The sequence below is a fragment of the Nycticebus coucang genome, chromosome 2 (genome assembly GCF_027406575.1).
Source record: "Nycticebus coucang isolate mNycCou1 chromosome 2, mNycCou1.pri, whole genome shotgun sequence".
Lineage (NCBI taxonomy): Eukaryota > Metazoa > Chordata > Mammalia > Primates > Lorisidae > Nycticebus > Nycticebus coucang.
The window spans coordinates 127115765-127128907 of NC_069781.1; the positions used below are offsets into that span (position 1 = coordinate 127115765).

Consider the following 13143-nt stretch of genomic DNA (forward strand, 5'->3'; position numbering starts at 1 on the left):
GGAGTGCTATGGTAATTAAGCAAAAGACGGACAGGGAGCCATTTATTTTCTAACTTCTGCAAAAATCGTTTTTGAGGAGTAGCAAGTTGAAAAACCACATCCTGTCACATCTTGCACAGTTAATTAGACACATCTCGAGTGATCAAACCATGCCTTCCATGTGTCAACTGTCTTACCTGGAAGATGATAATCAGTTCTCCATTCATGGAAATTTTAAGGAAAGTTACCCAAGGCTTGTCTACCAGCTTTTCTCTATTCCCAGACACACAGGTCAAAAGAGAAGTCAATGTTAGGCTGAAATTCCTGTAATTTACAATCTCCAGTTTGTGGACCAGAGCCAAAGGGCTCTTGGCTACAAAGTGTAAACAGATCATTGTTGCCTCTTAATCTGGGTAATTGGTCCCAAATGCCGTTGCCACTTTTCAGAACGATGCTTTACATACTTTTTAAAGAATCTGGAACTTTTCTTCATTGGCAGTGATAAGTTTGGAGTGTAATTCAGTCTTTTCATCAGCACTAAGACTCCTATAAACAGCCAAGTGGTTCCATTTGGGGGCCTGCAGACACAGGAGGCTGCAGGCCAGCTTCGAGAGCCCTACTGCACGTTTCTGCCTTCTTCCAGCTCTCCTTCGCGCCCGTGGCTGAGCCAAATGCTGAGTATTTATTTAACATGCACAGCTTCTGAAAGAGCTGAGCAGACCGGGCCACCCCTCAGAAGATGCCGGCCAGATTTCAGAAGAAGTGCCGTGTCTCCTTCCAGCATAATTTGTTCTTAGCGGCAGACTCCTCGAGGGTAATGCGCTGAAATGAATATGATCTGAAACCTTTTGTTTTGTGACATCATCTTCTGAGCAAAATCATGGAGATGTCATGTAGCAGAAGACAGTGGGGTGTTCTGGGAGCAGACCAGGCTTAGGAGGGATTCGTAGGGATACAGGCAGTCTGATCCTGGGCAGGTAATGTAGCTTCCTTGAGCCTCTGATTCCACACCTGTCAAAGCAGAGATTATAACAGATACCCTGCAATTCCTCATGAGGATTAAATTAGATATAAAGGTTATGGGGGTATTCCACATATTATTATTATTAATTATGTAAATAATAATTTTACAATATTTTTTAAGCTTATCTTTTTGCTTCAACCTACACAATGCTGGGGACAAATTTTTTTTTTCCTATGAATTCTCTAGCTCAGCCCTTAGTATTCCAAGAACACACACCTTTCATTGTAAGTTTGCAAGGCAAACACAAAATCAAAGTGTTCTCTTAACTTGTTTTTCTCTTAGACCTACCTTTTTGCCTTTCCCAACCTCTTCAGTGACATATGTAGGCCCTCATTGTTCTTCTAAATATTTCTGGAATACTATCAAGTTGTCTATTAACTATTATTGCTTGGCCAAATTCTACGTGTTTAGTTCTTTCTATCCTTCTGTATTGCCCTGCCATTTTTGTACTTTTTTCCCCGCCTTGAATTTCACTCAGCTTATCTCTATCTCTGTAGCACTTAGGCATCCTACATAATGGAGTTTTCCAAGTGGAAGTTCAGCAAAGACTTACAGGAGATTTGGGAAACCAACTCCCTTCCTACTTCTGGGACAAGGAGATTAGGCGAGAATGAGTTTGTCTACTTTGGCTTTTCCCATTAAATTTACTGCTGTCCTCAGTAGTTAAAAAATGAGAAAATAAGCCTCCCATGTGAGGTCTGTAGTGATTTGTTTTCAAATCACATTGCAATTGTGTTTTCTCCAGAGTGGCAGGATAGCATTGTACTTAAGTACAGAGATCCCAGAATGAGACATCTGGGGTTAAAATCACTTTTATGAGCAGTGTAACCTTGGGCAAATTATATTACTTCCCTGTGCGTAGTCTTCCCTATCAGCAAAATGGGGGTGACAGCGTTTGCCAAGAATTGTTATGGTAAACCAAACCAAGTTAATAGGTGCAAAGTGCTTAGAACAGTGCCTGATTGTAGTAAGCACTCAAGAAATGTTAGTTAATAGTATATCATCCAAGTTCTCCTGTGTAAAAACTCCTATGCATATAGTTAACTGTGAAAATGCTGCTGATTCCTCTTCACGTATGTGGTCTTCTTTCCATTCCCATTATTGAAAATTTACTTCACACACTCCTTTTCCTACGTCAGAACATTATAGGAAATACAAAATAAAATAAAACAACGAATCCAAAGGTATCTTCTAGTTCTCTCCCCACTATCCATTATCTATTCATCATCACTAAAGTGAGATGAAAGTTCTTTTATGAGCCCAAAATGCAATCACAGTTTTGTCCCAAAGTTAGCAAGTCTGGGTTAGGTTTAGTAAAACCTGGTTTGAATTTCACGTGAACCTCCTTTCTACTCTCAAACGCCAAGGCAGATTTATAGTTTCAGGTGGATATCAAATAAAATTTGATAAGTTCACCTGAGTTTTACTTCGAGTTTGTCATTTGAATGAACACAAATTTCATATCGTCTAATCCTTATATTTACAGTTTTTCTGCCATTTTCACCTCAGTTAATAAAAAAAAAGTAAGAATTGAGACACGCTGTCCCATATGTAAGCAAATTGCAGTATCATAGAATGCACACATTCCTTTGTCTCAATAACAATAAATTATGAGGAAAATATCACATTATCTGTAACATGTACCATAATGGATCAAAATATTTTTTGCAGAATATCCCCCTTTAATTAATATTCCATTTATCTGCCATGAAATTCCAAACTGACCAGATGACAATTAGGAAAATTAGCTGTTTCTGTCACCATTCAAAGAATTACATCACACCGTGCTCTTTTGGCTCAAACTGTGACTTTAAAATCAAATGTGTACAATTTAAACTTTTGCCATTTTTTAAAATTTCAGATGAATATGAAGGTACAAATGGTTAAGTTTGCATTTCAAAGGTAAAGTTCAAGTTGTAGTCCAGGGAATGTGCTGTCTACCCTTACACTGTGCACATTAGCTGAGAGCACACCAATCCCCCTCCCTCCTACCCTTTCCTTTCTCCTCACTCCCCCCACCTGAATATACTTGTGTTTTTCTCTCCTGTGGGTGTGTAGTTATTTTTCTATTGGTTTCATATTAGTATGGAGTACATTGGATACTCGCTTTTCCATTCCTGTGATACTTTACTAAGAAGAATGTGCTTCAACTCCATCCAGATAAACACAAAAGATGTAAAGTCTCCATGTTTTTTTATGGCTGAATAGTAAGCTTTCTCCATTTTTCCATTTCATCCCCAGAAGTGAGAAGTCTAAACTTGAAGCTAGCTAATTTCCTAAAATTATATGCTAGAGGGTTGGTTGGGAAGATTTAGGGATAGATCGTTTATGTCCAAATGACAGGTTCATGGTTCGTGATTGATGATGCTGCACAAATAAATGATATGTGCCCATTAGATAAAGGGGTCTTCTAGGATGAGAAGATTAGGCTAAAGTGAGCAGAGAGAAGTTTCTAAATCCTACATCCGCAGAGATATGGGCAACATACTTCCAGTTTCTGTTTCATTAAAGACACAATCATCTTCAATAGCTCACATGTGAAAACGAATTTTACCAATAAGCTCTAAATCCGTCATTTGCCTAAAACTGCATTTTTTACACCAATAGTTAAGTAGAAACTGTGTAGTTACATTACACTGAATCCTCACTTTTTAATTTAACTAAACAGTCATAGTGGGATTTTTGTTTTCTTAAGAAATGTATACTATGTAAAATTTCCCCCAAGTACTACTAATATCTTTTCATAAATTAACTACATTTCATAGTGTTGAAAAAAATCAAAACCTGAAAACACACCAAGAAAGTCATGGGCTTTTTCTTCTTCCAATTTGTAGTCTCAAAACTACTGCTCATAAAAATAAACTTTACAACATCTTTGAGAATCCAAAAGAACCCCGGTCAAGATTTTTTTGGCTAGAAAAGAAAGCGGTTTTGATATTCAAAAATTTGGCTGCGCTTAGGCAATCCCCAAAAGGGAAAAATCAGCTAATCTTAGCAAGATGGTAAATTTAAGTGATTCTGTAATCTAACTTAGTCCTAAATCATGTTTTAAAATATGATCAAACAGTAGGGACTGAGAAAAGACATAGAAAGTTTCAAAAATAACTCAAAATAGAAAAGTTGAGTATTTCTTTAAGAGGCTTTTCTGTTTCTAAATTAGGGTATGAATAGCATCTTACCAAAAAATAGCAGCAAAGTCTGTGTGCTAGCATGTCCAATTTAATGGCAACAAAAAGGTCCACTTAACATAATCTACTACTGTATTATATGAAACGGTATTAAACATGAGGTTTTTGTTGGTCAAATATTCCAGGTATCATCCTGGAGAGCAAGCCAGCTAAATATGGATACATCTATACACAGACTCTAACACGCATGCAACATACAACTCTGCACACGTACAAACATATATACACACGAAACCTGACCAGGCTCTACTCTGGGTCCTTGATAACTCTGGCATATTGTAAGGCCTGGAAAGAATTTTAATCTACATGGTTGGAAAATAGGAGCCTTTTAAATATGCTGCATACAATTTGTGATGGTCATCTCTAAAATGCTGCTCCATTATCCTCTTCCATTTGGAATGAATGAGGCTAATTAATTTCAGACCATACTTGATGAGGTCAGCACCATACGAGGGGTGCGTGCTAGACATTGCTAATCTCTTTCAGCTGAGAGTGATGAATTAAAGATGAAGCATGCCTTTGCAGGCCTAATTTAGAATGTATATCAAAAAACCTACAGCAAATAATACTATACCCTACAACAAAGGAAAACTTGTTCTCTCAGGCTCCCCGAGTTGCGTTGATTTTTAAAGACACTTTCAGTCCTCTTTGGAATTCCAGCTGTGGATGGGTGAACCATATCAAGAAAATCAAGCCATCTCTCACACATGGCCATGTGGACAAAAAGTAGGATTAAAGAAAGAAAGAAAACAAAATACAACAATCAGGGTTTGATCCCTTGTGTATTAAAATTCCACCTACACATTAGGCTTTTTTTTTTTCAGACCTACCAGACTAACAAAGATCCCAAATTAGCAATACCTTTATTCATGCAATGACCACCCAGCTCTGCTGGGACATTTCAAAGCAACACGCTAAATGAGGCAGCCCAGTTGTTTTTAAAGCAGATATCCTAATGAGGCTTATTAGGTTTTTCTATGTCTCTATTTTGAAAGCCAATAGAGATTGACCAGGTAGATAACGGTGATACCTTTTATTAAGCCAAGAAAGAAATTGTAATACAGATGCCTCCAGGCCAAAACGTTCTTATGAAAGTTCATGCTGTGCCAACTTCTGAATTGGAAAAAGGGAGGGACTTGCCCATCTGAACTCTAAAGAGAAGAAGGAATTAGTCACAATTTTTCAAAGGTGACTATTACAAATCTCTAAGGGTAGGCAAGAAAGGTGGCTTAGCCCAGAAACTGGAGAATACACTATGCAAAGAATATACGTTGTTTCAGCCTATCTAGCAAAAGAAATCCTGACAGGTTCATTCTACTGCCTTCGAATTCCAACTGGTGGCCACAACAGCTCCTGACTTTGTGTCCCAGTAGCCCTCAGTAGAACAAAGCTGCTTCAAATTAGGCCCAATCTGCATGCTAAATCAATCTTTCATCCCTCTGATTGCTTCTGAAAATATTTATATTTCTTAATAATGCACATTTTGTCTTGCAACTTCTGATTAAACCCAGACAAGGATTCCCAAAGCAGGCAATGTATCTGGAAGGGTGATTTGGGACAGGAAAAAGAAGATAAAAAACACAGGTTTTTCCCATTGGGGAACCATTAGAGAATATAAATCTAGTACTTTTGGTTATGGAAGCATCAGAGGAGGGCTGTAATAAATACAGACCGGAGCATTATTATGACCTAATGAAGACTGCAGAATATTCTTATTATTGTGTGATTCTTCATCGCAGCTTTGACTATTTGGCTGATTAGTTTAATAGGTTTTATAAAAAATTATTGTGGGAAAGACTTTGGAAAATTTCATGTAACCACCAATAATAGCCCCCTCAATGCATCATGTCATAAAATAAAGAAATACTTAGGAACATGATCAGATGATCTGAAGTTTGTTTTTTGTTGAATAAGGAACATGATAGGAAATATTTGGGGGGGGGGAGGGGTTCTAATTTGGAGGCCAACCGTGTCACCAACCAGCTGGATGACCCTGAATCAATCCCTTAACCTTTGCAGAACTCACATTTTTCTGCTAGCTTTTATCTGGAAAATAAAGAAGCTTAAAGTTTTCTTGCAAGTTTTAAATTCTATCTTTTTCTAAGGAACCATCTTTGTTTTATATATTCAAGGTTCTCTGGAGATAAGAAAAAGTAAATGGAGACCTTCCGTAATTCTGAGTGACCTCAGGGCCAGTCTCCAAGAGGCAGGAGCCACACCCTCTTGCCTATACCAGAGGTTGGCATATAATACACGCTAGCGGCTATTAGTATTATCATTATCTTCTTCTCTTCTTCTTTATATATGTCTTGGAGTGAGAAAATCCTAAAAGAACCTAGAAAACACAGATTAAAATAATGACTGGGCTGGTATTAGCTCCATGACCTCACATAACTCTGAGTCTCAGTTTACTCATCAGCAAAATGGGAATTTAAAATATCTGCATGTACAGAATTTCAGTAAAAATCAAATGAGTCATGCATGTGAAGGCACTATTTAAACAGGCAGAGCTCTATAAAAATGCAAGGATTGATAGTTTTATTAAAATATTATTATCTCTGGGTTGGAAAGCCTCTGAATGCCTAGAGCTGGTTAACAGATAATAAAAAGAGATAATGCCCCTGTTTTGCTTCTCAAATAAATCACCTTAAAATGAGATATATAAAATGCATTAAATTATAAAAACAAATGCATGTCCTCAATTATCACTGTCATCTACTTAATCTCATCCTATTGTTCTCTATCTAAACTTGTAGTTCTCTCATAATTTGATCTTACCAGAGCATTAGATGACTATTAGGTCACAGGGTTTAGAGCGGCAAACCCACTTTCTTCTTTGCCTTCCAAGTAAAGAAGAGAAAAATCTAAAAGTAAAAAAGAACACATTTTATGAAATATTAAATGATGACTTCCCGGAAGCCTTCCTACCCTTGTTAAAATACTGTCAAACTTTGCTACTGGCCAGCTGTCCATTGTGTGTGAACTGAAAAATATTACCATATTCATTATTGAGATATAATTTGCTTTAAGCTAAATAAGCATCCTGGGACGGGGAATTGTTTTGTGAGTGGGATTATTAAAGAGTTGGGGCATAAAGGTGTGTGTCTATTTTAAAAAGAAATTTTCTGATTGCAGATAACTTCTCAATTTGATTTAGTGTCGAACGATAGTGATGGGGTTGATAAGTGAGCATTCATCGGTAATTCATCTTGTGCTGGTAGAAATTTACAGCAAAGCAATGCTTTCCCAACAGTGACAAGCCCTATTAATCTTCTTCAGACACATTTCAATAGGTGTTCCCATCTGTGGCCAACATCTAAACACTCTGGCAACACTGGCGATTCGAAGACACCTTCATTTCAACTTACACTAGTGAAAATGTGATACTAGATTGTACTCTATTTTTTAACCTAATTCTCTCTCTTCATTCAATTAGCCTTTCTTGCCTGGATTTTCTGCTCATGTGTAACATCATTTCCCAGCCCTCAAAGATTTGGTTTTCTTAGAGATGCACAATCTCCCCCAAGGTGAGCAACCAACAACTTTTTTACAAATTAAAATTGCATAGATTCCGGTTCTGATGGTCATTGGCCTCTGATCTTGTATGTCCTTAGAAAGGACATACTCAGATAAACCTGCTTGTGCATTGAGAGGACTGAAGAAAAGGAGAAGGCTATAAAACCCATTTGTGCTCATATTCAAAATGCAATTTATTATTATGAACCATGATGTAAATTTCACTGGGGGGGGAATGCTGGGAAAAAGAGAGGCAATTAGAAGAGGGTGGTGAAAAAGAAGCCTAAGGTTCAAATAGTCACGTTTGTCAAACATATTCGGTCTACAGGACGAAATCCCTCTCCTGTCCTTTTGTATCCACTGGGGGACCTCCGGTTAGAGAACAAAATGAAATAATCACTTTGGGGATAGATTATTTCACTTAAATTGCCTTTATTCTACCAGCTCTGGCTGCCTGCAGGTTTAGTTTAGGTGAAAAATGTGGAGGGGGTGTTTGATTTTGGATTGCACCTAAGTGCTTTTTCCGTGCCATTTGCAACCTCATAATAGGTTTGGTCTTGCAAAGAAATTGGATTTGAACAGCATTTTTCTTGTGCACTTTAGAAATCTTTCAAAAGAAAAAACTCTCTGACACATTTTTATTTTGGAAAGGTTAGATACATCTACATAATGGGTGGAATTTTTTTAACTTCACTGAACTATATTTGTGATTTGAAATATATATCTATATATACATATACAGATTTGATATCTATATATCAATTTGTGCCTGTGTGTGTTACTAGTTTATGTGTGTGTGTATATAATATGATAAAGATACGTATTCTCAAAAATGTCTCCATCCCTCACACAAACTATTTTTTGCAATAATCATTTGGATTTGTTATATATCTCAATAACCTTATTATAGATGGCAAGTTTAAATGTGCCATATTAATAACTTGTTATCCAAGACAAATTAAGTCCTTATGTGTCAAAAGCACTCGGCACTGGATTATCTACAAGACAAGTATTTATTGAATAAATGTTGAGTCCAATTTCATTTTAATGTGACTGACTGTATGTTCAGCCTCATAGGTGGAGATAAAAACACTCAGACCTGTAACTGTGCTGCAACACTACACCTAACTTGTCTATTTCTATTACTGTCTCTTAACTTAGAATATGGGAAGAAGGCTTTTTGGGGAGGGGGAGGATTGTTGTTGTTCTGAAGAGCAGGGAAAGAGATAGAAAAACGGCTGGCATTCAGCCTAAAGAGAAATCATTGAAACAAATTAATCCTATGCCGTTTAAATTGACATGGTAATCCATCATCAGAGAAGGCAAACTCTGAAAGCAATCTAGAATCTGCCCTGCTCTTTCACTGGCCCTGGAGGCACAAAGACAGATAGTAAAGGAAGGAGGGTGGAATCATAAAAGTTAGGAATGCCTGAGAAAAGAATAAAATTGGTTATATCAGTTCTTGCTGTCTTGCCTCAGCCAACCTCCTTTGGAGGCGAAAGGTTAACTTTCAACAGTTGCTTTACCAACTTTACCTCTAAGTAGTAAGTCTCTAGAGTTGAGCTCCAAAAGGCTGCCTCCTTCTTGAGGCCGCCAGCCTGCTAACTCCTGTCTCACCATTGCCTGCTGCATTTAAAAAGTTGACCAACTAGGAGATTTGGCAGGACTCACAGTTTCACAGAAACTTTCCCAAAGTGCTAAGGGGTTTTTGGTGGGGGGTAGGATATGGATTTTTGTGGGTTTTCTTTCTTCTTTTTTTTTTTTTTTTGGCTGTTTGAGGCTTTTTGGTGTGGGAGGGTGGGAAAGGATGTTTTCTACTCTTCTCCTCCCATCATCACCACCTTTTGCACTTGAAAAAGCATGCGATTGTAATTTTCTAAAAACAGATTTTTAAAACATCCCTAAAAACCGAGCCAAGCCATCATGCCCCATCACTTGCCTCTGTATTTTATTTTGGAGTCTTAATTTTCACAAATCTGCATTTATTACAGAAAGCCTGCAAAGTTAAAATTTATTTTAAATTTTAAAAATTATAGGTACAACAGATGTGTCCCATCTTAGAAGAGAAAGTTTAAAAATAAAAAAAATTTAGTAAGAGCTCCATTCCAGAAATAATGTGCCTGTATTTCCAACACATTGAAACCTAAGAATTTTTTTTTTCTTTTGAGCTAACATGTGTAATGTTTTGAGATTTTTTTTTTTGAGGGGGGTGGGGCATGTTGCAGAGTGTCTGCTCCTCATCACCGCCTGGGCATACACATTTAAGCCCAGATGTGAATATTATTTTTTCAATCTAATAATGCATCCAGTGATAAAGGCAGGATAATTTGAAAATATTGTTTTCAATTTCAAAAAATTCACTCTGTTAACAATAGACAGTATGTGAACACAAAAGCCCAAATACCTTAATACCAAAGGCAAGAAGTCACAATAAGCCTACTCAACAGCTGCCCTATGTTCATTTATCTAGGATAGAGTTTCTCCTAGTTTATTAAGAAAATTGTGTATGTTACTGAAACTTCAGGATAAACATCCCACCTTTTTTCTATACTTAGAATTTTTATGGACTGGTTTTTAAAAGGGGGTAGACAATTCTTGCATATTGACTAATACTTTTTAAAATGCATAAGCATAAGAGACAAATTAAAGGCATCTCCAGGGTAAATAGGAAAAGAGAGTAAAAGACTCGTATTAAATGATCATTCATCCACAACCATGCCAGTTGCAATTTTAAGAGTTGTTAGGAAACAAGAACAGGTTTAGATGTTTGTTTTCAATAGAACCTGGGGGATTGAAATTGCAGCTCTTCAATAACTGAACATTCAATTGCTCTTCCTGAAAAAGATTTGATACCTTTGGATTTGTTTTCAATGTGTAAACAATGTAGACTTTAAAAAAATAGTATATAATTTTAAAAGCCATTAAATTAACCCAAATCACATGAGTGGAAATCAGTGAGTAAATAAATATACATCTTTATCATGCAGAGGAGACTATAAAGGAAAATATCTTTTTTAAACCTCCACTGCTTACATTTCACAATATTAGCCTTGGTAATATGGCAACAAAGTATATGTAAAATAAAAAATTGCAACATACCTTTGGAAAGAAATAAATAAGTTATTAATATGCATTCTACAAGGAAACTGGGTTCCCCAATCTCTTAACTTCTCCCTGACATGTGATATAGTCCTGTCAAGAAATAACCAATGCAACATTTTTCACTAAAGTCAATATTCCCTTCCTTTAACATTTTCGGTTTTGCTTGAACTATTTAAAGTAACATCATCTTACTCAATTTACCTCAATCAAGTACATAGAAATCTCTTACATAAGGTTGATTAACTTATTATGAATTGTAATAGACGGATGGGAAAGGTACCTTTTTCTACCTTGTCTTCAAACTAAAAAGACTACTATATGTTTTACTCAAACAACACACTTTGTGAACCTACAAGCTAATATCTCTTAAGGTCTAGAAGCTGAATATGATACTAAAATAGTATCATATTTTAATTTTATACAGAAGTTCTTTACTAATTTTTAACATGATCCTTCAACTATTTCAAGAAAACAGTCTTTCAAAAGGAGAAATGAAGTTACAACATAATTAACTAAATTTTCCTAAATTCATGCATAATGTTTCCTTGTTATGTCAGTGTCTGTCTTAGTCCATCTAGTTACTTTTCTAATTATAAGCTTTATATTGAAAATGTTTTTTTAAGCCTTATAAAAACCAACAGCATGGGAATAACTCCTAAAATTATTTTTGTTCTTCTGAAATTCATCTTGAGTTCGTGGTTTAGTGAAATTAAATCAAATAAATCCTCTTTGTTGTTCTACCTATATTTTCTTTAAGTATACTGATACAGCTAATTAACAACATAAACGTATCTGGATATTTGTCTTACTAACATCTTCACATTTAAGTGAGCATTTGATACCATTTGATTAATACTCTTTTGACATACTCAAAATTAACTGTCATTTTAAGGATTTCATTACCATGCACTTGATTTTCTCACTCTGTCCATTAAAAGAACCGATGTCCACATGGCTTTAGATGTCTTTAGAACTTTCTCAGCAGGAGTTGTCTTGCAATATAATATTAATATTAAAAACATGTACAGCCCACATCAAACTTGGTTAAATGGGCAGAGAGCACCTTTATCCCATCATCTCTAGCTACAGCCCATCTGCTTTAATTCTTCAGTGCATTGAAAAGTAACGAAGTAGCATATCCCTAATTTTTTAAATAAATATATTAGGCAAAATATGCTCACCTTGTTTTTTAAATGACCTGCCAAAGCTACCAAACTAGGAAATTGATGTTTTTACTTTTCAGTGTTTTTCTATGAGTTTTCGAGCCACAATAGCTTTACTATTACTAAGGTGATTTCAGCTTGTATTTCAACAATGGTGAAACCAAGGAGTTCATTCAAAACTCTTTTTCTGCACTGCCTTCTGCCCTACTCCTGAATGTACACATGAGTGACAGCTTCTCTCTAGTGCTTGAGTATATGAACCATTAATCCATCAAGGAACTTCTAACACCGTAAGAATATATACACACCCATGCCCATATACCTCGGGGCTCATGACCATCATATAACTATCCATTAATATGCCACCCAGTTTGAAACAGGCAGAACATTTTTTCCTAGTCTCATCCAGATTTTATGGCTATAATTTTGCTACTGACAAGATTCTACATTAGCATTTACTTAAAGCTAAAAAGATAAACTACGTAATTCTTTTAGTTGCAGTTTTTAAAACTTCCTCCCACAATAATCTGTTGTATGCATGTTGGAAATATTTTTAAAGTGAACTGGGTGGTCAGCTAAATAGGAGAAAATATTTCACTACGTTATATTTTTCTTATTCCCTAAAGTGCATCGCTATGGAGTGTGCTGCCTTGATAGATGAGGTTGCTGTCTCTCTGAAGGGAAACCGGCTTTCATAGGAGGGGTAGAGGTGAGACATGAAATCCTCATAACTGGAGTGAATTTTCCCTTCCCTTCTTCCTTTCCTCCCTCCGCCCCTTCCTCAGCTCTTTTTTGCCACAGCCCCTTTTGGTAGATGAGCATAGTTAACCTTCGCTCTGGCCAAGACCAAGAAGGGTTAATGGGAACCCGTTCCTGACACCCCCAGGTCAGAGATGCTTGTGAGCTTCCAACACAGGAATCAGAAGATTACAGAGGAAGGGATTCAAGGTACGGATCCCCTCACACCTGAACATGTCGCTCCAATCCACTGGGATTCATTAAAAAAAAAAAAAACCCTCTTCTGGAAAAACGGTTAATTGGATCTACAGCCATATTTCCTGTTGCACCAACAAGCCAAGCAGGGCAGCCTGAATTGAATCCCTCAAGCAGCTAAGAAAATCGGGCAGTTGAAAGAGATGGGAGGGGGTGAACCTTTCCAGAAAAATAAATA

The 13143-nt window shown here is 36.6% G+C and overlaps 1 long non-coding RNA gene across 1 annotated transcript in view; it reads right to left on the minus strand.

The window, feature by feature from the left end:
- The window catches only part of LOC128579723 (uncharacterized), a 22432-nt gene continuing 9289 nt past the window's right edge, over nucleotides 1-13143 (minus strand). Inside the window, exons 2-3 of the long non-coding RNA XR_008378256.1 lie at nucleotides 6970-7055; nucleotides 1-990 (exon numbers count right to left, since the gene is read on the minus strand). This is a non-coding gene — a long non-coding RNA (uncharacterized LOC128579723). The remainder of the gene's footprint in view (nucleotides 991-6969; nucleotides 7056-13143) is intronic.